The sequence below is a fragment of the Heterocephalus glaber genome, unplaced genomic scaffold (assembly GCF_053883595.1).
Source record: "Heterocephalus glaber isolate CG9 unplaced genomic scaffold, H.glaber_assembly_v1.0 deba00000331, whole genome shotgun sequence".
NCBI classification, from domain to species: domain Eukaryota; kingdom Metazoa; phylum Chordata; class Mammalia; order Rodentia; family Bathyergidae; genus Heterocephalus; species Heterocephalus glaber.
This window is the reverse complement of record NW_028258142.1, coordinates 54,939,909-54,962,759: the sequence shown is the minus strand read 5'-3', so window position 1 is coordinate 54,962,759 and position 22,851 is coordinate 54,939,909. Positions and strand designations below refer to the sequence as shown.

The following is a 22,851-nucleotide window of genomic DNA, read 5'->3' as shown; positions in this document are numbered from 1 at the left end:
CCATCTCTTGTTTGTGGTAATTTAAAATTCCCCTAAGGAACATCTGTGTCAGATTCTCTAGGTCTAGGGAATGTAAAACATAACCACACCGTGGGGATAGCCAGCCTCTGCAGTTATTTCCTTCCATTCGAAGAGTCTTGTGTAAGTCCTTCACCCGCTGATATTATTGGCAATACAAAGTCTCAAGTACAAAGTGAGTTATTATTAGCTAACTAGGAGTAAAATCACTCTATTTATATTCCTAATCTTTCTTCTCACACAAGTATGAGTCTTTAAAAGCAGAGGACTGGAATTTGTAAAAAAAAAAAAAAAAAAAAAAAAAAAAAAGAGAAGCAAAGCACTAATTAAGCCACCCAGTACTGTCTACATTTCACAAGAGATAAAAACCTACTCTGTATTTGGGTGGCACAGTAAATTCCTTGATTATAATTATGTAAGAGGGAGTTTAATTGCACCTACCGACATGACAAAGGGTTATACAAAAAGCTTTAGGGATTATATAAGATCAAGTATATTTTCCCCTTTTAAAAAATTTGTTCCTTTCTTTATAAAAAATTCCTAAAGTCATCAAAAATTTCCAAATTTTAGCTAGTCACGAAGAAACATAAGCAACACTATTTATGGTAGGGAATTGGTTCAGCAAGTTAATCGCAGAAACACTTGCCAGAGTAATAGTTGACCATTTCTTTAATGCTGCACATCTTTTATTTTAGAGAGCCAGAAGGTAACTAAGGGGTTTAATGTCATTTTAAAATAGTATGTTTTATTCTCATGCTCTACCTCACAGAATGCACAATTAAAATAATAATAAAATTTATATTTGTTTTTCACACAAACCAAGATATAACCTATGGATGTGAGCTAGTACACATTTGTTCCAGAGTTCTTAATCTGTAATAGTCTCAAAGTAACACATGGAGACCTAGTGGGTGACTGTCCTGTGTATGTAAAGGGAATTATGCAAGTTAGAATGTTCTTTAATATGACACCCTCCTCCTCCTTTACCATAAGTATTTTGTTTGGAAAAAGGAGGAAAATGAATAAGATATATGTGTATGCAGACAAGGAAAAATGGCTCTTTCAATTTTCATTTATTTCCTACCCAAAGAAAAGAGATGTTGCATTCCAAATTGTTAAAATAATCCCGATTTAGTCAACACATAGTCATAATGGTGTTTATGGATTATTGGTACAGACTTAACTTGTCAGGTCTTCCACCCTTTATTTGTGGATGCACTAAGTGACGCAGATAATGATTACATCCGGTATTTTCAGAGCTATTTTTACAGCTTAAAAGCACATTGAAATATTGAGAAAAGGGGGCTGGGGATTTAGCTCAGTGGTTCCGCTGCCTGCCTCGAAAGCACAAGGTCCTGAGTTCGATCCCCAGTACCAAAAAAGAGAAATATTGAGAAAATATTGGAGGTTCTACCTGCCTTTTATTTGTAAGTTACCCAATGAGGTCTTTTCCAATAAACTGATCTCCTAGGTATTTGATGAGAAGAGAAAATATATCTTAACTGTCACACAGCAAATGATAAGATAGACAAAAGCCACAGAGCCCCAGCGTAGTCGCAGAACGCACTACTGCATTTCCCCCACTGCTGTTCCCTTCCCTACTCCCTTCTCCATCCTTACACTTGCTTATGGCTGCAGGGTCAAGGATGCAATGAGTGAGAGAGATGGGGGCGCATGAAACATTTTTATGACTGGTTAAATAATTCCTTTTGTATTTTTAATTGAAGGGAGAGGGGCATAGGTAATAACAGATACCTTATGAAACTTATTTATAATAAGAATTTCAAAGGTGCATCATTATTTAGAGTCTGTTTACCTTTGCTCTCATGAATTCTATATTCACTTCACCCCGTGTGGCTAACAACAGCATCGAAACTTTCAAAAAATTTCTAAGACCCCTAGAACGAGGGATCTGGCTGAGTTAAACTCCATTTCCTTTCAAAGCTGATGATGATTAGGTGAGACCATCAACACTTTCAGTTGCGAGGGAACCCAAGGCTTAGGCTCGGGGATGTTGCCCCGAAGCCACAACTTGAACCCTGTCTCCCCACTGCTTCTTCCTAAAGGTGCCAAAAAGCTTAAAAATTCAATCAAAATAACCATTTCTGCTCTCCGGAAAGGTAGCAGCTGACAGTAATTGGATAATGCAGTCTGCCTCATTTATTAAAAAGAGATTCAAAGTCAATTGATTTAATAACCATTACAATATTCCATTAAGGATATAATAGGCTAGTGCCGTCCTTTTTTTTTTAATGAAGAGTTATAGATGGGATCTTTGGATGAAACTTCTAGATTTTTCTTTCTCTTTTTGCTTATCTGTACTCTCCAGACTTTCTAAAATAAGCACAACTTGCCTTTTTAGGTTACTGTGAATTAAAACACATACAGAGATAGAGATAGAAAGGTAGATGGAGAAAGGGTGGTAGGAAGAAATGAAAGAGAGAGAGAGAACAGAAAACCTATTATTTCTATCCCTACTAATAAAGATTGATGACAACACTCAAATTTTGAAAGCCAAAAGCTACACAGAAAGTCAGGAAGTGAATACTATTATGAAGTTAAGATAAATTCCAGTTTTTCACATTAAAGCATTGTAGCCAAATACATGTGGAGACAGGAGTTAGCACAAGGAAAAGGCGAGAAAAAACCGGAATGCAAAGTAGCTGTTTGAATGAGAAGACGGAGGAGCTGTCATTGCAAGCCTGCATCTTTGCAGAACACACACATTTCTCTCTCCCCTGTACACTGACCAGTGGGCAGGCATCTTGCCCAGCACTGGGGGTCCAGTGTCAGAGTGGAGCTCTCACCACCAAGCGCATGCTGGAAGTCAGCAACCTCCTGTCCTCATCATCCAGTCCGAGCCATGCCCAAAGATGGTTTGAGCATAATTGAGAAATAATTTCACTTGTACAGAAATTTCAGCTCAAATAATTATTTCCATTCGTTAATCTTCATTTAAGTGTGAACATGAATGTAAACAGGAATCAAGGCTACATAAAAGAGACTGATGCTCAGGTAAATATTTACTCTAGTATTAAATGTTTCAAAGGAGAGCGTCTGCATACATAATCGGAGTACAACCTCAGTGCCTGGGTGGGAAACCTGACAATACTTGCCCAAACCTGTGCTCTAAGGAAATGACCCGCCGGTCCAACACCAGCTCAAAGGTGTGCTGTCATTTCTCTTTACAATGTCCACAACCTGGACATAAGGAACAATTAATCAGCCTGTTTGATAGCCAAAGCAATAACAGCTACCATTTGGCTGCTCAAGCACAATTCCAGCTATGAGCTCCAATGTGCACCTCTGGGTTTAACACAAGACACTGATATTTCAATATAAGCTTTGAACAAGAGAAACCCTGTCAGCAGCCTCCAGACTGTGTTCCATGCTTACACTCCTTTTCCTTCAATAAGAACAGAAATCTAGAGCAGCTACAAGCAAATATTCAGTAGTTGACTTACATGCAGCTGTTATATCACGAATCACTAGGAACCCCTTATCCCACCTGATCAACACTACAGCCGTTACTGAGGACCAATTTGTAACAGTTTATAAGTAGAACTTCTCTCACTTCCCCTTGAGACTGGCCAGAAGGGTCCTCCAGCCTCTTCCCTGGCATAAATCTATAGGATGAGGTCCACAGACATAAACCCTCCTGGTCCATCCTCGTGTGGCAAGGGCCATACTTAAAAGCTCTGCTCTGAGTGGGAATCAACTCTGCCCCCCAAAACCAAGCAGAGGAATCAAATGCCCTGCAGTTGTAGTTTTTCCAGTTCAAACATATGTAGCACTATAGCCTTATATATATATTTTTTTAAATCCAAGAAAACTATGCCCTAAACCAATTCCCAACCCCTCCATGCTTTACTTTGCTTCTCCTCTTCCCTGAGTTAATTTCCAAGCACACATTTATAAGCCAGGGGTTGGAGGAGTAACAAAGCAAAACTATACATGACAAAACTCAGCCCTCGGCTACGTTGGCTCACTCTAGAAATCAGGGGTAGAAAAATAGGCAGCCTGTGCTGTAATTTGCCATGCACACAGCCAGCCCATTCTTTCTAGGTCCGCGGCACTCTGGCCACTATAATTTGTTGTGCTATATACGGCACATATTTCACAACTGTAATATAAACACACGGAGGTGCTAATTTGGCAGTGGAGAATATGACTTAGGTTTCAAAGTCTGCCAGTAGATTACTCACTAAGCCCCTGAAGTAAGGCAGAATCAAAGAGGACTGAGTATTTCCCAAACTCTTTTTTTCTATACCAGTTAAACAGTTCTGCCCTCATTCTTTGGAACAATTTAGTGTGAAAATGAATGTGGCCTGAAGATGGGCAGTGGCACTGTCTTGGTGTTTTCTCCCTGGCAATATGGAAATGTCTGCCACTGTCAGGATTGCTATGCCTTCTGAGAGAGGAAGGTGAAACACAAGCACAAGACTCTTAGAATAAGGAAGGACACTGGGAATGTGAATAAAGGAGGACCAGCAACCTAGACTTTGACTCTCAGTGCACAAAGCGCCTAACTCATAGGCATCTCAAGCAAACAAACAAACAAACAACAGACAGCCAAATGATACCCATCCTGTGTGCCTAAGCCAGAACTGAACTGCAAGGAGATCTACAAGGTGTAAATCTCCATTTAGCTTGATTATTATTATTTTTTTAGGCCACTGGCCTGACGACTGCAATGCTTTTGGACCTGGTAAGTAAAATCACTGATATTGACGGTTATTTCCTATCTTGAACTTCTCATTATCAGCAGGGCTAAAGCAGGAAATGATTCAAGTGGGGTAGGCTGCATGGTACCCAGCAGATTTTAAAGAGCCCAGGGGCTGCCTAGAGCCCCATAAACATCAGCAGCTTGGAAACTAGCAGGAGGTCCAGGTGGGTAGGGATGGGAGAGGCAGGCAGTGGGATTTTAGATGCTCTGAGATGCAATATTGTCCAATGCCTTGGCTATTATTATCAGTTATTTGAAATAACTATTAGAATATGCTCATGGAGGAGAAAACACTGGAATGTTGTTCAATCAGTAAATAATAAAACAAACAATCCACCAAAAAGGTGGCTTTCCTCCAACTGTGGGGACTGAGCAGTGTTTTTCTTTGGCGCAGGTGGGGAATAGGAATAAACACACAGGCTAAGATGCCTTTCAGATCTGACCAATATCCCGGCACGTCCAGTTCTTTCTTCTCTTTGGGAGTAGAAACATGGCCCTTGAAGTTGAAGTTTTGGTGAAAACACATGTTCTAGCAAATGGCTTTAAAAGTATTTTTTTTAACCTCAAAAGCTATAATTAAAGAAAGTTAATGGAAGGATGCTCATAAAAACATATTGAGTAGCCCTCCATCCAAAGAAAAACACATTCTTAACTAAAAAAGGAAGAAAGTAGCATATTTTTCTTAGTAAAAAATATTTTCAGTGCTGAGAAAGGCAAGAGTGGGAATGAGGATTGAGACCAACTAAATCTGAAATACATCCTCCAGAAAACAGAAATGTTTGCTCTTAAGCATTCAGCTTTTTGTATAAAGCATTGATTTCAGTCTGTGCCACCATGCTCCGCTGAAAGGGACCCAATGTCCAGGAGCAGTTTCTCCCCTTGTTTATACTCACTGGGGAATGGGAAAGGAAACCTTCATTTTTGCAAAAAGGTTTTCACCACCTTGCCTTAGTACTGATCTGTTCTCTGTCTTAACAAAGTTTGCAAGCACACAAAGGCAAGATGCAGCATTGAGCTGCATTTTGCATGATGGTTCCATGCACAATATGACTGGAAATGACATCTTCCTCACTCAGGACTGCATTAAGCATCTGCCTTCCCTACTTAAGAGTGGTGGGTGGCTGCACAGGACGCCTTCGTACTAAGGTAGCTTCAAGGACTAAGCTAGGGGTTATTTATCAGTTCTTGCTAGCCTCCAACTTTCAGGAGGGCAAGAAAATTTGTGTTTTGTTGAGTGACACAGGCCAGGTACCTGCAACAGTACATGGCTCATAGCTGGGACTCAATAAAATATTTATGGGCTTCATGAGAAATACACAGTTAGCTAGACCTACATCTGATTTCACTAGAAGAAAATGCCCAGAGTGACATTAAAACAATATTTATTGTTTGCCCTTTGAGTTTCAAAAGTTTGTTTCATTCCTTGTACATTAAACCCTATATATGTAACATAAATTTGGCCAAACTCACCTTACACTTCTTGGCTGAAATACTTCCTGAAGGAAGATCAAAATGCTCTGGCAAATGGAGCATTAACCAAATAACTATCTAATTGATCAGTTTGTCTCAAGCAACTGCTGAGTCAAAATTTATCCCTTCTTTCAAGAGGAAAAATGTTATGCATTTTCTGTCTCAAATACAAAAAGGTACCATACAAAAGAAAGACTGTCTTTTATTTGTCCCAACTCACAGAGACGTGTCTGCATCATACATACATGACCCATAAACAATTTTTCTAAAGTTTGTACTCCTATATTATAAGGTTCCAGTCATTTAACTAACTGCTGAAGTCAGATGTAGGCATTTATTACACTCTTTGCTTAAAATTTCATATGATATCAAGTACCTACTACTAATACCCTTACATCTGGGACTTTGGACACTGGAGGAAGTATAGGTATATTTACCTTCGAGTACTGTACAAAATGAAAAAAACCCCACACAAATTGGTAAAATAGAAAGCAGATAGTTCATGCAGCATAAACTAAATGTAATCTGTCTTGAAGTTAAATCTATCGGGAAAATATCTTTGAGAATTGAGATGGTGCAATAGTCAATATTAATGCCACACAGCGGTGGGCCAGCAACACGAGCCGTGGACCGGACCCAGTGCTCACCAGACACGTTTTCCTTTTGCTGTGCTGAGTTCATGACATGGGTCAAGGCCTTTTCTTTCCTTTTTTAATCTTCTGCTTGGCATACAGCCACTAGTTAGTTATCTGAAGGAGAAAGTCTCCGAACACTGAAAGCTGTTTATCCTTGCTAGAAAGCACAGCCAGCTACTGCTGATGATTGAACAAGAAATACAAATCCAACAAACAAAAGAAACAGAGTGAAGTTCAACACCTCCTGAAAATGTTACAGGCCTTGACAAGCATGGGTTTAAGGTGAAATTTAGTTGGGTATTTTCAGAGCTAATCACCTGTATCAGAAACTATACGATTGATTTCTCATCGTGAAGATGCAATCTTTTCTCCTAAACCATGGTGTTTAGGATCTGAATTCGCCAAAAAGCACAGATAATATCTGAAATAGCATGTGAGCACGGAAGGGGGACAAGAAGCCCCCTGATTCCCAAGGGACTCTGTCATCCTTTACACTCGCTAGCGATACTAAGAAAAACTATTAAGCACCAATTCAAAAATCACCATACTGTGTGTTATTTGTAAATGAGTCATATTTTTATTGTTCTATTGCTGTGACCTTAGAAACTGGGCCTTGAAGAATAAAAAAAAAAGATATAATGGCACCATAAATGCAGTAAGGTTTCTAAAAACAGTTTATTGGAAAATGTGCCATGAAACTTGAATTCTTCTAATCAAACGATGCCATCCCTTAGAGAAATTTTCCTCTGCATTATTAAAGTGATATACTGCAGGACTAGTTAGAGCTCCATAACCTTTAAATTGCCGGATTGTAATTAAGGCCACTAGTTTTATTTAGGAAGGTTCAAGGAGGCTCAATTTAAGTTGGCTTAACTAGTGTGAATTTAATGTCATGCTGCCAGAAGGTGGAGGGGCATTCTGGCCTAGCTGCTCCATGGCACATGCAGCGGTGGGGTCACGTATTCTAAATAAGCCCAGATTTAAAGGAACCGAAGCTATCAGGAGCAGCTGGATGTGTGCAAGTATACATCCGGATGACAGCATCCAAACATCATTCCTTCATCCTCTCATTCAGTGGACTGGCCGTTTTCCAGGTGGGGAGTCTAAATACACTTGAGTACTTATTGTGTGAGTAAGGGTCTTACAGTTCTTCCTAAGGGCCTAATAATCAATTTTAGGAAAAGGTGGGCTTTAAGTAATGCCCAATCTGTTTTAATTATTTAAAATGAAATGTGCACATACCAAAGCTGTAAAGGCAGGAATGTTACTACAAAGAAATACTAAGAGGGAAAGCTTACAGTTAGAAATATGGGGAGGAAACAAAAAGGTTAGTAATCCAATAGGCCCTGGAGCGGAGTGCACAGAACAATACATAAACTTCACCAAAAGGACAGCAGGTCAAGGACTGAAAACAACAACAACAACAACAACAACAAGTGAGAGAAAATGAAGGTACTCACAGCAGACTAGAAGAAGCAAAGGGTAGCAGCAGAGAGAAAACACTTAGAGATTTGACCCATGTTCAAATTTTTACTGGATGTGATCTCAAAAACATTCATCTCTGGGTAGAATGCTGGCAATTTTCTGTAGCTCCAACAGCAATAATGATAAATGAATTTCTTTACAGCCAAGTGGCTCAAGCAGCCAACTACTTTACCATTATATAATTAATAACAATAAGCAATTAAAGAGAACAGCAGGTTACAGCTACAAGGTGTCAAAATGTATTAGCAAAGGAAAATAACTGCAACAAGACATTTAAAAGAAAAGTGGCTGTACAGTGTGTGAATCCACATGTAGTATCTTCTTTCAGGCTGTATTTTGGATAAGGGTTTTACGCGCAAAGAGAAATAGAGGATGACATAAAACTACTCTAAGGTGATTAGTATCCCCCCAAAAACAAATAACATTTCTCCCAATGTTCAGAGAAATGGGAAATGTGATATGGGAAATGCGATTGTGGAGGCACGTGAGACTTGGCTGACCATTATTTGGCATTACCCATTTGCTAAGAAATATTCTAATAAAGTCTTTGCAAACTATATTCATTGGCTCAAGTATTTCCAAAGATCCCAGAACATTTTGCAGGTTCTTTTTATTTTCCATGTAAAATGTTGGAGAAGCAATAAACTAGAAAAGTATACGAGGAAAATCTCTTGGGTTAAATGTGGGAGCTTTAGATAAAGGAAAATGGGTTGGAGGTCAGCCTAACGATGGGGTGCTTTAAAGACCAGAAAACTGAAGGCCAGAGATATTAAATACCAGGCCCCAAAGGCTATCACCAGTGTGGGAATTCAGGCTTCCTGAATCCAAGACTACCTTGGCCTACCAAACCCTTACTTAAAACAATTTTTTTCTCATCCTTGAATATAACAGTTCAAGTTGTCAACCTAAAAAAAGTAATTATTTTCTAGATTGGTATACAAGGAGCTATGTATATTTCCATGCCACCTGAACAATCCAGCAAGCTTGAATATATTCCAGTCCACCCTTCACACTCTGTCCTAAGCCATGACTAGTAAAGTCTCTGTCCCCAAATGAATGCTTTCTTCCTCCTTCAGGAAAGAAAACTTTAGCTAATATGCAGCACCTATTGGAAAACTGCAAAATTTTGGCAAAGGAAAGTAAATTTCCCCCTCTTTCCAGATTCTCCAGAGGAGCTAAGAATAACCTTCTAGGTACAGACACTTTGGTGTGAGCTGTTGATTCAGAAAAACATTCCTGATTATACAGTCTGTGACGTTGTGATAGAGCACTGGTGTTTTCTTTCATGGGCAGAAACCCAAAGATTTAGTGAAATCGCCACCTGAAACTCTGGAACCTGGGCTGGAGTGGTCTTTCATGGAATTAAATTGTGCAGAAACAAAGACTGATGTAAGTCTCTTCTGCCTATAGCTAACGATACTTTAAGTTCCTCAAGCATTCTCTGTTCAGGTTTTACATGGAGTATTTGTGAAAATACTGAAACTACATGCATTTTCCAAAGTGTGTGGCTTAGTAAGAAGGTAACCCTGTGGTCTGTATGGAAAATAGTTTAGTCAGCTCAATGTGTTCCTAACTTGCTTTTCTTTCTTGGGCAACATTCTGGATACACCAGCACATCTAGACTCTGTATGCTGAAGCCAAGATGTTACTGGCATACCAATGAATCATACTCATTTCTATTTCCTTCTGCCTCTTTCCGTCATTCAAGAGCAATGTTAGAGAGTTGTTATCCAGTGCAATGGGAAGAGGGAAGGAGGGGAGAGAAAGAAGAAAGGCAGAAGAAAGGAAGGAAGGAAGGACAATAGATTTGCACAAGAAAGATTTGTCTCATTTCACTGAGTTTTGAACTGTAGTGGAAAAGTTAATGACTATGTGTTTTGTTAGGTCAAAACCAAAGCTAAAAACTATGAAATATGGCCTAACAAAAACAATGGATTAGTTAATAAGTGTATCTGTTAAATGAAGAATGAGACATAATAATTATGGAATAGTTCTTTCTCAGACACTAATTCCTTATATTACCTTCTGCAAAGCTATTAAATATTTCTAAGACTATAATGCCAAATTATAAAGATGATTTTGGCACAATAAATATTTAATCCCCTATCTTTATGACAATTTTTCTAAAACCTGAACCAGCTCATTCAAGATCAGTTTTAAAAATTTAAACATTGCATACTGTGTCAATATAATGATGGACAATAATGAATTTCTTCTCACAAAAGGAAATCTATTGAGATAATGTCACTAAAATATCTACTGATGCCCTTAAAAATTTTATCTTTTTAAAGGCTCTGCTTCACATGCATGAAATGTATTGCAATCAGCAAGGAATTCCAGTGCTGTCTTTAAGAATCCAAGGTGACGCACACAACTATATAGTTGATGTTCTTGCTGAAAACAGATCATGTTTAATTCACTTATCAGTTTCAGAACAACACAGGAGCTGAGCATAAAAAGACACCAATAGTGTTGTCTCAATCTCTCACTTTTTGTTTGCTTCTGAAAAGTGGTAGCAATACTTGCTTTCTTAAAGACAGAATTGGCATGAGAATTTTTATAGTGGACAATCTGGAGAAAAGCAAATACTTTCTGTAACTCTGTGGCATAGTAACTGTTGGACAAAACAGGGGAGCTGTGATCTGATTTGATCTGAACATTGGAGGAAAGATAGTTCAGAAATTAAAATAAGAACAGTTGAATATAGATTAGCATTGTATGAATGTGTGAAAAGGATAAACTGGACTAAATATTTTTAGTATTCTTTCAACCAATCACCATAAGCAAGCGTACATAAATACTCAGACAAAAATGACCAGTAACAAAATAAATACTCTTTTTATGAACGGGATGAGAACTTCCCTTAATTAAATATTGTTCCACACCACTTCAAAGAATTCCAAACAAAGCACAATCCGAGAGAACTAGATGTAACTGCAGGCCTCTCAGTAGGAGAGCACCTGACTGATGATGAATAGACTGGTACCTTGTTGGCCCAAGGAGTCCACTCAGAACCTTCTACCTTAAGCACACACAACCAGACTGGTGGACAATTCTCAAAAAGAAAGCTCAGGACAAAAAGGAAGAATGCAGCCAAGTGACATATCAGTCCTAGAATCTGGACACTGCTCCTTTTAAATGAGTGTTAGAAATTTTGTCTTAAAGTGATAACAGATGGGAAATTCCAATTCTAAGTATTCACTACGGCCTTAGCTCACCCAATTAGGTCTAAATATGATCTCATCTACCACGAAAGATCAAGCTTTGTGCTCAGGCCAACTCAACTTCTCAGCACAAGTAGCTGAAGGAACTGTCTGCACGAGTCCAACTCAGGCTCCTCCTTTTCCTCGCCAAAGGGGCTCCTATCATTGCTAACTTATTAGAGGGTACATTTCCCTCCTTTTGTCTTTGCCTAGGGTGACTATAAATATAATAACTAGATATAGATACTCTTATAATTTTTAGAATGTATATAGGGGAGGTCTATACTCATCAATTCTCTGTTGACCTGCTCAATAACATGAATTGATCCAAGTACCCAAAATCCTTGTAAGAACTATGTGTGTGCTCAGTAACACATGAGTAATTACTGGTAGACCTGGGCTCGAGTCTGCTTTCAAGCAGATTGGGGGGAGAAAAATAAGTACATTTCAATTTAGAGCCATCTTTTAACTTGAGTCATCTGCAATATTTAATTTATTACATCCCTCAGCTTAGAAAGACAGGACACCATCTAGCAGTGTATAATACTAATGTGCCTTTAGTTTCACCACTGAATAACAATATGGAGAAAGATTAGAAAACTGTATTTTTAGCTTGGGCCTTTCTGACCATCTTAATAATCTATGTTAATGCCCTTTTAAAGTTTGCTTAAGAGCAAAAGTATGGCATTCTTTTTGTTGCTGTTAACTTTTGAATGCATCACAATTTAGTCAAAAATTTGGCATTCAAGAATATAAGTAAGTCATGAAGAAATAACATATTTCTTTGCCGATACTGGTAAGAAAGTGATTCATTTTATTGACAAAATCTGTTTCTAGAACCATCCCCCCCGCCAAAAAAAGGCAGTATTTTCAAACTGTGTGAAAGAAGGCAGAATCATTTGTTTTCCAACAAATGGTACCAGTTACAAGGCTGTTTTCTCTTCTTCATGTGGCGAGTTTCACATAGACTGTTAAATATAACTTACTGAGTTGATTTAGAAAATACCAACAAAACTATATACTGTACTGCTCAAATGACTGGAGTTAACAAAAACAAACACTCTCCAGTCCCTAGAAATGTAAATAAAAAGTTAGATTTCCCTGTACTACATTTGATTGCATTAATTGATGTTTTAAAAAAATTGGTTGAAAATAAAGCCCAGCAGTAGCATTTTTCTTTCCTAAATCACAATAGCAGCACATTACAAACATTACCAAAAGGTCCCCTGGTACGATTGTAAAGTTCCACTCTGGCAGTAAAATGCATCTACTGTGTGTTCTCCATTTTCATCTCCACCCTCCCAAATATATAAGAAAGCAGGTCACAAATGCAATTAAGCCTGCTTATGCATTGCTTACACATTAATTTCCAATGAACACTCAGAATTAAAGTCAACCCCTACATCTTTTTTTTCAATATGAAAAAACCCCCACCCAAATCCTCTTATTCTAATATAGGGCTTGAGTTCTCGTAGCAATTGGACCATTACTATTTGGTCCAGTTTTGTGATTTGTTATCTTTTCTTCTGTCACAAAATTTGCTTCCATGGTGGGACAGTCCTGCTGGTACACATGGTGTGCACATTAGCAAACACTGGCCTTTACCATAGGCTTACACCGACTTTCCCTGGAGTGGGTACAAGGTGGTATTTATAAAACTACATTGAGGTATTATCCCCAAAGCCTTTCATCACGTGCAACTTGGGGGAATAGTTTTAAGAACTCAGACTTAAGAATCGCTCAATAGGTGGATCCCCGACCCTGCCACTAATAAGCTTGCACAAGTTACTCAATCTTGCCTTAAGGGAATCATCTATTAAGTGGGAGTATCAACTATCTATGTTATAGGGCTATAGAAGTGAGCTACAGTGCATGTACCCAATACCCATGATGGATGTAAACACTGTATATTGTAAACATGAGCTAAAAAGAACAACAGTAACAATAATAATAAGCAGGGAAGCGGGATCTAAAGAAGGAGGGAGGAAAGTGAGTGGGGAGGGTTCTGTAGATGTACCCACTGCTTAAGGTGCATGTAAATTTCATGTATTGCAAACATACTAGTAAAATAAAATTTTAAAAATACATATCAAGTATCTAGCATGATGCCTGGCCCATAGTGACAACTCAGTCAACAGCAGTTATTGTTGATACGATGCATGCTATACAGGTTTGCTCCATTCGTTGAGCTATTTTATATCAATTGCTTTTAATCTTGAGAACTCATTTATTGATTTTTGTTCTCCACATTTTGCCTTCTCTTCCCTTGAGAAGGCAAAAAAAGGAAGCTAGAGGCCGTGGGCCAGAGGGAAGCCTAGGTTTCAGGGAGTTTAGGCAGAAGAAAGAGAGGAGAGGGCAGAGCTCTGCAGAAGTCATTTCCCCGCGGGGTCCATTCTGTCCAGCACCATTGAGCCTGCCCAGCAGAATGCAGTCAATGGGGCATCAGGGTCAGAAGGGCCTTCAGAAAGGGGGGACTTCCTGGCAGCCTCTTGCTCCTAGAGATGAGCGCCCCTGGAAGGTTCCCAACCATGTGGGTAAATCCAACAGAGACTTTTTGTTAGTTTTAGAATTTAAGCCAGACATTTGAGGACATCTCAGCATATGGTAATGATAGACTTTAAAACAATACCCAGAATATGTTCAATTTTTCACTTTAGAAAATTCCTTCCCCTCCAAGGACTGCCACAGCAGCCGTGGCTACTTTTTCTCTTCTTCCTCCTCCTCTTCCTCCTAGCTGTACGTGTGCATGGATGTGTGTGGACATGCTCACGTGTGAGCGTGGAGGGGTGATGATGTTTAGCTAAGCCACCAGTATATTTGCTCAGATGACAGAAAATGAGTTCAGAAACAGCGAAGAGTAGCACAGCTCAAATGGCAAAGAGCTGCCACAACAGTTGCTGTTCCTCAGGCCCTATTCCCCAGCCGGGTCTCTTTCTCTCACTCAGAATTAATTTCACCTCTGAATTCCTAACCACACTTTATAGGATTTGTAGACCTGCATCGTACTCTCCCCATAGCATAAATCCAGATCTTATTTCTCCTTACATGACGTATTTCTTCTCGAGCATCCTCTTTATCTTTATCACACACTGGTCTTGTTCTCAAGATAACTGTAGTTTAGTGTTTTGGTCCAATGCATGCATCGAACAAAGGACACAGAATACAGAGAGGAAGGGAGAGAGTGGGGGACACTATGGAGAAGATACCGTGTCGTGTGGGATCAGCAGGCCACCCTTGGAGTGGGGCCAGTTCTTGGTTGCTCCGTTGTAACCCTACACAACTCAAGGTGCAATCAAGGAGCTCTTCCGCAGTTCACAGCCTTCCTCTGTCCAGCTTTCCTCTCCCCAGTGACCTGCCTCTTGCTCAGCCTTTTGACTTTCACCAGCCCAAGAGTGAAAAAAATAAAAGCAACAGCGTATTTAGTTCTGCCCAGATACTTATTTCTATCTAAAATGAACAATATTTTCCCTTGTCTTGGCAAGATCTACTTACTGCCTGCTAGTGCTCTTGGTCAACTATATTTTCTCTCAACAGGCAGAAAAACAGTGACCAGGTCCTGCCCAGTGGATTCTACATTTCCTTGCTACCATTTCCAAGGTACTGACCTCAGCTTAGTCATGCAAATTTTCCTCTCTCTTACATTTTAAAGTCTCCAGTAGAGGGAATGGGATAAAAAGAATGGGCTTAATAAGTAGGTGAATGCTGCTGCTTTCCATCTACACCACACTGTTCCCACCAATCTGTGGGCAATCAGAATTCCCTTTCTTTAGAATGCCACCTCATGGTGACCTCTAGAAATCAGAAGACACTGGAAGGCATAGAATTTAAAAAAGAAAAATTCTGAGGACTAAACTGAGTTTAAAAACTCAAATAACTGTTGCTAGGGGAAAAATGCATGTTAAAAATTCAGTATGAAATATCTGCATCGGGTGCCTGCAATATACTAGCCTCCCAAGACCTTTACCCCCTTAACCAACTGCTACAATATCTGACCAGCTGTTCTCAGTAAAACCGACACCCTGGTCAGTCGATGAACAATGCACAGACAAGGAAAAGGTGCCCAGCACCCTGCGTGCCATGTGCCGCTCCCCTCTTCTCAGGGGCCAAAGTGCCTGTTCATTAGCCTCTGCGACTCGCGCTTTGCCAGGCACAGCTCGGGTCTTCTCATTAGCGCTGAGCTCCCTGCCTTTAAGAAGAGCGCAGATGTCAGGCAAGCCTGACCCAATATCGGGCTGATCAGCTGCTGTTTACTTTCCTAAGCCTGAGGTTTAGTGCATCTTGAGAGGAGGCGGGAAGTGGGATTCTTCTCCGGCCCTCCTCGTCCTCCTGAAGTAATGGAATGCACGACAGGCTCACAAATAGCCTGAGCCCAAGGCCAGCCGCACATCGGCATTAGGAGAGGGCTGCTGTTTTCCACGAGAAGCTTCCCTAAAGGACAAAGGGTCCAGACTGCTTCTCTGGAAACAAGATCTGCAGGAGCTCTGGTCCCCTGAAACAACCCGGCATGCCTTGGCACATGCAGCCTGGGGCAAATAGCCCACTCTCCTATCCTCTTCAGAAAACGTGCTCTGTATGGAATTAAACATATAACTAACTATATGCGTACATATATGCATACATACATACAAATCTGAAATGCATCTCTTTAATAATCTGAAGAACTCATCTCAGCTCGTGGATGAGGCTGTCGTTAGGGGCCTGTGACAAAGGGGCCTGTGGGTTTTCTCTTTACCTTTGATCTGCATCATGAAATGTTAATGTCCATCTCAATGCAGCCCCTTCTAAAAACACACCCTCTCCACCAGGCTAACCCCTGCCCACTGTGACTTCCACCTGGTCTCTGTTTCTATTTAAGGGCTGACTTCGAGTTCATGCCCAGAAGCACTGACATTTTTAAGCAGGGCTAGCTAAACGGCTAAATAAAATTTATTGACGATAAAGAGCACAGCCGAGATTAAATTGTGGCCATTTAATGGTAAACACACTTCTAGCCCGTGCATGGTGACATTCTGCACACACTTAACACATGCAACTTCACTCCTGCCGTTTGGTCTACAGTAGGTAATGTGGGTGGGGGAGGTGTCTGTAGAATCTATAATTCTGTGTTGATTAGGTGGGAAACAACCACAAGCACATATTTTGATATCTCTATTAACAGCCTGTTCATGTCTAACTGCAAAACTTGGTTGCACTTCTTTCACCATCTTTGCCCAAGACAGACCAGTAAACACAATTCCTCTCTCTATAATTAGCCTTTTCTCTGAGGGCCCTGAAGTAAGTCTGCATGCCGTAGATTTAATATCCAGTGCTATATCCATATGTGCTGCCCTTGCCTGGTCCCAGAGCATATAAACTCCCCTATTAGCAGCCTTGACTGCTTAATTATGCAGATTTTTTTTGTATCTGCCTGCCTGTAAAATTACTGTGTCTAACCTTTTTTTTTTCCCCTCTTTGCACCATGCTGGCCATTCTAATGAAATCGGCATAGGGGAAAGGGCCTGATTTGCAGTTATGGAGGCTGGATCGCACTGGCAATCTGTCCTTAGTGGGAGTTACAAAAGAAGTCAAATGCCTTCATCTGGTTCTACCCTATCATCCCCAAGGTGATTGAGTTCACTTCCCGATGCTTCCCAAGTTTTCCTCAGGCTGTCCAATCAGCAGGTCCACCAGGGAGCCCAGCCTAGCTTGCAACAGTCTCTGTATCTAGTTACAGCCCCACCAGGGACAGTCAACCATCCACCCCCAAGCCTTCAGATGAAAACCTTTTCTAACAAGGCCGCCCAGCGCCAATGAAATAACACACATCTGCATATCCACTGGGTCCCATGTTTCTTGTGCTCATGGATTATGTATCTTGCAGCCTCTAATAAAGAAATGCAGTTCTTTGTTTAATGTTTATCTTGTGCTTGTTAAGCAAATGCTAATGTTGTATCAGAATGCTTTAGTGCTATTTGGGTTTTTGGTGATTTACTACAAGACAATCTGCTGTGAAGTAAATTTAGAGAGGGAGAAAAGGGGGAAAAATCTTTCTGGTTGAAAGGCAGAAAAAAGGAAAAGGTTTTGACAGAAAAATCAAGGAAAAGGGAAGGAGAGAGTGTGGAGAGAAGGCGGAAGTGAGAACACACTGGAGAGGCGGTGTAAGCCAGAGACAGACTGGCAGACGAGGGACAGACAGCCGGCAGACACACTTGCAGACCGTGGCACGAACACTCGGGATTTGGGGTGCAGGAGAGGGAAGGGTCTTATGTGAATCCCCCAGCCCCAGGCTGACATACCCGCTGTACCACCGGCCAGTTTGAGAGTCAGAGCTAGAGAATAAACCCAGCACAGTTTCCAAAAGGGATGAGCCGATCACTTCCCTTTCAGTGATAAGGTAAACAGTGTCCTGAAGGGTAAACAAAAAATAAAAAAGCCTTTTTTTGTTATTGTCTGCCTTTGTGCCCTGATGGTTAGCACTGTGCACTGTTATTCACAGACCACAGGGAAGCCCGAAATTTAATTGTTCGTGCCTAGCTCCGCTAGAAATAGGCAAAAATAATCAGAATCTCCCTCCTCCCCATTTCAGGAAGAGGTGGGGGCTGGGGAAAGAAAAGAGGGTGGCAGCTTGAAAGCTAATGAATGAATGCCCTTTATTTATCCTTTGGCAAGAAGGGATATGGATCTCCACAGTGCAAGCCACTCCCGCCTGCCTCCCGGTGCTGCAGTACTGGGAAGGGTGAGGGGGTCATTCCTGTATCCACTTGTCCACCCTACCCCATGGTTTTCACAGGGGAGGTCAAAATGCAACTCTCTAAAAGCAAAATTTGGAAAAAACATAGGTCTGTATATATTTTTTAAAATACAGCTGTTATAATTTGTGAGTAAATTGTGAGGAGAGTGAGGTCTTAGAACCCTGTTTTTCCGTGTAAAAAGACGGATAAGAGAGAAGGAGGGAGAGAGAGAGAAGAATGGCAGGTGGGATAGGTAAGTATTCTGCTCAGGAAATACACTTGTCACAAATCATAGTCCTTTCTTTTCCCTTCTCTCTTTACCTCACAAAATAAATCAATAAATTTCTAAAAGGATTAAAAAAAACTCTGAGTGGGTAAATGAAAAGCAAACACCCACCATATAAATACACACTCTGTCAAGTGAAAATTACATTCGCATGAAGAGCACCATGTTAGCTTTCTTCTTGGGTAAACAGCTCTACCCTTAACACACTATGGAAGTTGAGAATAAATTTAGTCTTCACAATTAGTACAATTAATTACAAGTAGTCTGGTTCTTTAGAAATACCTCCATGGCATCACAGAAGTTTACATTTAAAGTATTAGCTACTGCTTCAGAAAACCTATGTGCAAAATACTTAACTCTATTTTTTTTGCTTATTTTTTTTGCTAATTTTTTAAAACTTGTGTTTTCTTTGAACATTATTTTCCTTGATAAATTTTCTGCTTTCTAACGGTGTCTTGTTAAGGCATAAAAGGCTGAACTCAAAGATATGCCAATGCAAGGGAGTAGAATTAGGCTGTGAAAGCATCCATTTGCTAGCTAAATAACTGGAAATCTAAAATCTGGAACTCTCTGCAGCACTGTCTCCAAAGTCACCTAGTGTTCTCTGCACAGAGTGAAAGTAAAATTGCTAGTGGTGGACATAATTTGGGGATATGACCCTTCTTCTCTGAGGTCCAACCAGAAGCCATCAACTTCTTTCCATGACTTCGTTTCACTAGGTAACATGATCATGATAGACTTTATCTGAGGTCGGAGCATATCCAAATATGGAAAGGTCTTTCTTCCCACTGTTTTAGCTACTTTGTCCCCATTGGGGGCTATTATTAGAATTGGAATTTAATGTATCTCTTTTCCTCCTTTAAATTTAACAGAGGGTCAAAATAGACAGAAAAAGGAAATCAATGGCACATTTCATTAGCTGGTTCTTACACCTACAGCAGGTTGTGAATTACAACTTTGCTGTTCATAAAGTATTACAAAAACTCTCTAATAAATACAAGTAGAAGTAACATATATGTGTTTAGATCTGTCTTCTCAGGGATTTATAGGACTTTGTCTTCTTGTATCATTAATACATATTATATTTCAAGGCAGGAGCGGTGTTCTGTGTATTATAATCTCCATTATATATGTAACAAAACAGAGGAACTAATACACTGCAAAAGATCCCTGGGACAAAGGTGTAATCCTAAATCTCTTGCCTTCCCCAAGGGAATGGGGCTTGAGGGAATTCCCACTGTGTGGGGACCAGAACCTGTGTAGCCACAGCTTGTTTGAAAGCAGAGCCTGACTCCAGTGGGTTTACCAAGAGCTCTACTGTATTTCTTTGCCAGAGTCATCCTGGCCTAGCAACCCCAGCATTAATGCAGTATGGTATGAGGCAAGCACTTTGGAGTGATGTGGCAGACGATCAAAATCTTAAACAAAACTGCAGCTGAATTCTGTAATTTCAGTGACCAAGTTGACCCAAGAGGAATAGGGGACTGAAGAGATGCGATGCTGTATGTGGCCTTCTCCAGAGATGCCCCAGCACTGCAGGATTCGGCTGCTAAGAATTTTAGGCACCCCATGAAGAAGAAAATGGTGCATCAGTGGTGACACCTGGAAGTTCTGCTACACGGTCCTGGAGCGCGCTGAACTGCCATTGGAATAGAATCCAGAGTGAGAAGAAGACAAGGGGTTTCTTGGAGGAAATGGTCCAGAATGAGGATGTGGACCTTCTGGAGGATGGTGCTTAGAATTAGGCAATCGGTGGCACTGGGGCTGAGCGAGATTCCAACTGAGAAAATGTCTGGGAACCACTTTACTTGAAAACAAACAAACAGTAACAAAAACCAAAACCATGATGCTCTGTTTAGAATGCTCTCTAGAGAACATTAAATCCCTACTTTCTCTGGAATCACTCTGTACATAGATTTTTTAAAATTTTTGGGAAAGGGGTTCCACTTTAGATTGGCTAAATAAACTTCTACTCAATCAAAATTCCTGCAGATAATGACTAAATTTTGAGCAAAATATTAAAAACAACTAACCTGAAGTCATTGATAACTGAATAAAAGCAGACTGAGTCTGGAGGCAATGCCTGGAAGAAGGAAGTGACAAAAGATGAATTTTCTTTTCTTTTTTACAAGTATGGGCTTTTAATGTACGTGGAGGCTAATACTCTAACGAAAAAACAAACAAACAAACAAACAAACTACAATATCTTGAAGAACTGGAGAACAGACTTTAGGGCAAGTATTGGGAAACCTAGGAAAAGAAAGAGCCAGGAAGGGGTGGGAGAAAACACAATCCTGTATATAAACTCTTCTCACATTTCTGGTGAACTCAGGCTCCATACAAGTGCAGGACTGATTCCAAGCAACCCAAATAAGAAGGAAAAAACTCCCCCAAAACAAAAAAAACTGAGCTGACATTTAAGTTGCACTCCAAGAGATAGTTTGCACTTTGAGTACAATTAAGCCACCCACTTACTAAAAAAAGTATCAAGCCTCTTTGGAGGAATATAACAGAATCCAGAGTACCCACAACATAATATTCACTACATCCAAGATATAATTCGAAATTACTAAGCATACAAAGAAAATAGAAAATGGTACCAATTTTAAAGAGAAAATATAATTAACTCAGATATTAGAATCATCATCTAAAGATTTTTAACTGTGCTTAATGATATAAAATGGTATATATTCCTTGTGAATCATAACATAGGACATCACAGCAAAGAAAAAAAAACTCCCCCAAAAGTGATCAAATGGAAATTCTAAAGCTGAAAACTGCAATTTGTAAAATAGAATAATCACTTTATGAGCTTAACAACATAATGAATTTGGTAAAGGAAAAGTCAATGCAAGTTAAAATAGAGCAATAGAAATAATTTATTCTTTTTTTTTGTGATCCTCTTTTCTTTTTTTTTAAAATTAATTTTATTGGTACATTTTAGGCATACAATATAATGACATTTATCATTGGAAATTTGCACCTTTACATAATCTCTCTTGGTTCTTATTTTTTTCCCATTCCCCTGCCCTCCCTTCAACCCCTCCATCCCTATTTACAAAGACTTTGTTTCCATTTTTTCCTTTTCTCATATTAATTCCATTCCCTTCTTTCCTTTCCCCTACACCTCTCACTTCCCCTTCCCTTTTGCCCCTTTTCTTCCTATTTCACTTTATCTATTATACCTTTTAGTCCTTATTTACTCTTAGAAATAATTTATTCTGAAGAACAGAAATGAATGGAGCCTCAGTAACTCATAGGACAAAGCAACTCATGGGTAACTCTAGTACCAAGGTAGGGGAGAGGAGAACAGAGAAAATCATAGTTTAAAAAACAATAGCTGAAAATATCCCACATTTAGTGAAAGTCACAACTCTTTAGACACAAGAAATCCAGTAAACTCCCAAGCAAGAGGAAATACAGGTAACTGTATCCTTTACAGACACAAAAACAAAGAGCAAGGTAAAATCTTAAAAGCAGCAAAAAATTAAATAACTTTACCCCCAAAACTTCCAAATAAAATCAAACCAGAAAAAACCACAAAACCATACTACATAGGTAAAAACAATGACTTAAATGATTTCTGACTTCTCCATAGAAACAATGAATCCCCGAAGACAAGGAGAAAACACCACCAAGGCATTGAAGAACAAAGCTACCAACCTATCGTTCCAGCAAAAAGTAGCCTTCAAGAAATAAAGTGAAACTGAAATACCTCCATTTAAGAAAACAGAGAATGTGTTGCTAGCAGAAGTGAATTACAAGAAGCAATTCCTCAGGATGAAGAGAAATTATACCAGATAAAAACTTAAGATTCCCAGGAAAGAATGAAGAAATCAGGATTAGTAAATATCTGGTAAACTTAAAAAATCATTTTCCCTCTAGTTTCCTTGATAGGCTTATGTTTCCTTAAACAGTTACAATGCTGTCCTGTAAATTTTATATTGAGATATATAACATACATGATATAACACACACAAAATCTGTATCACAAATGGATCTGCATGGCTACAAATGCCCACATTAAGCATAAAGTAGTAAAATGGTAACTCTCAGTAGACTACGGAAGGCTAAAGATGTATATTGCAATCTGCAGGATAATCGCTGAAACAATAATGCAAAGAGAGATAAAGGGCCTGCAAGTATATAATAATGAAATTTTAAAAAATTCAAATAATCTAAAAGGAGGCAGAAAGTGTAATAATAGTAATTAGGACAAAGAAAAACCAAATAACAAATGGTAAATCTACAACCAACCACAGTAAGTTATAAAATACTGAACATTAATTAAAAGACAGATTGTTAGAATGAATATAAA

At 39.5% G+C, this 22,851-nt stretch overlaps 1 protein-coding gene across 3 annotated transcripts in view; it reads right to left on the bottom strand.

Annotated features, from left to right (window-relative positions):
• Nucleotides 1-22,851, bottom strand: part of Znf521 (zinc finger protein 521) — a 267,522-nt gene that overhangs the window by 28,921 nt on the left and 215,750 nt on the right. The window lies entirely within an intron of this gene.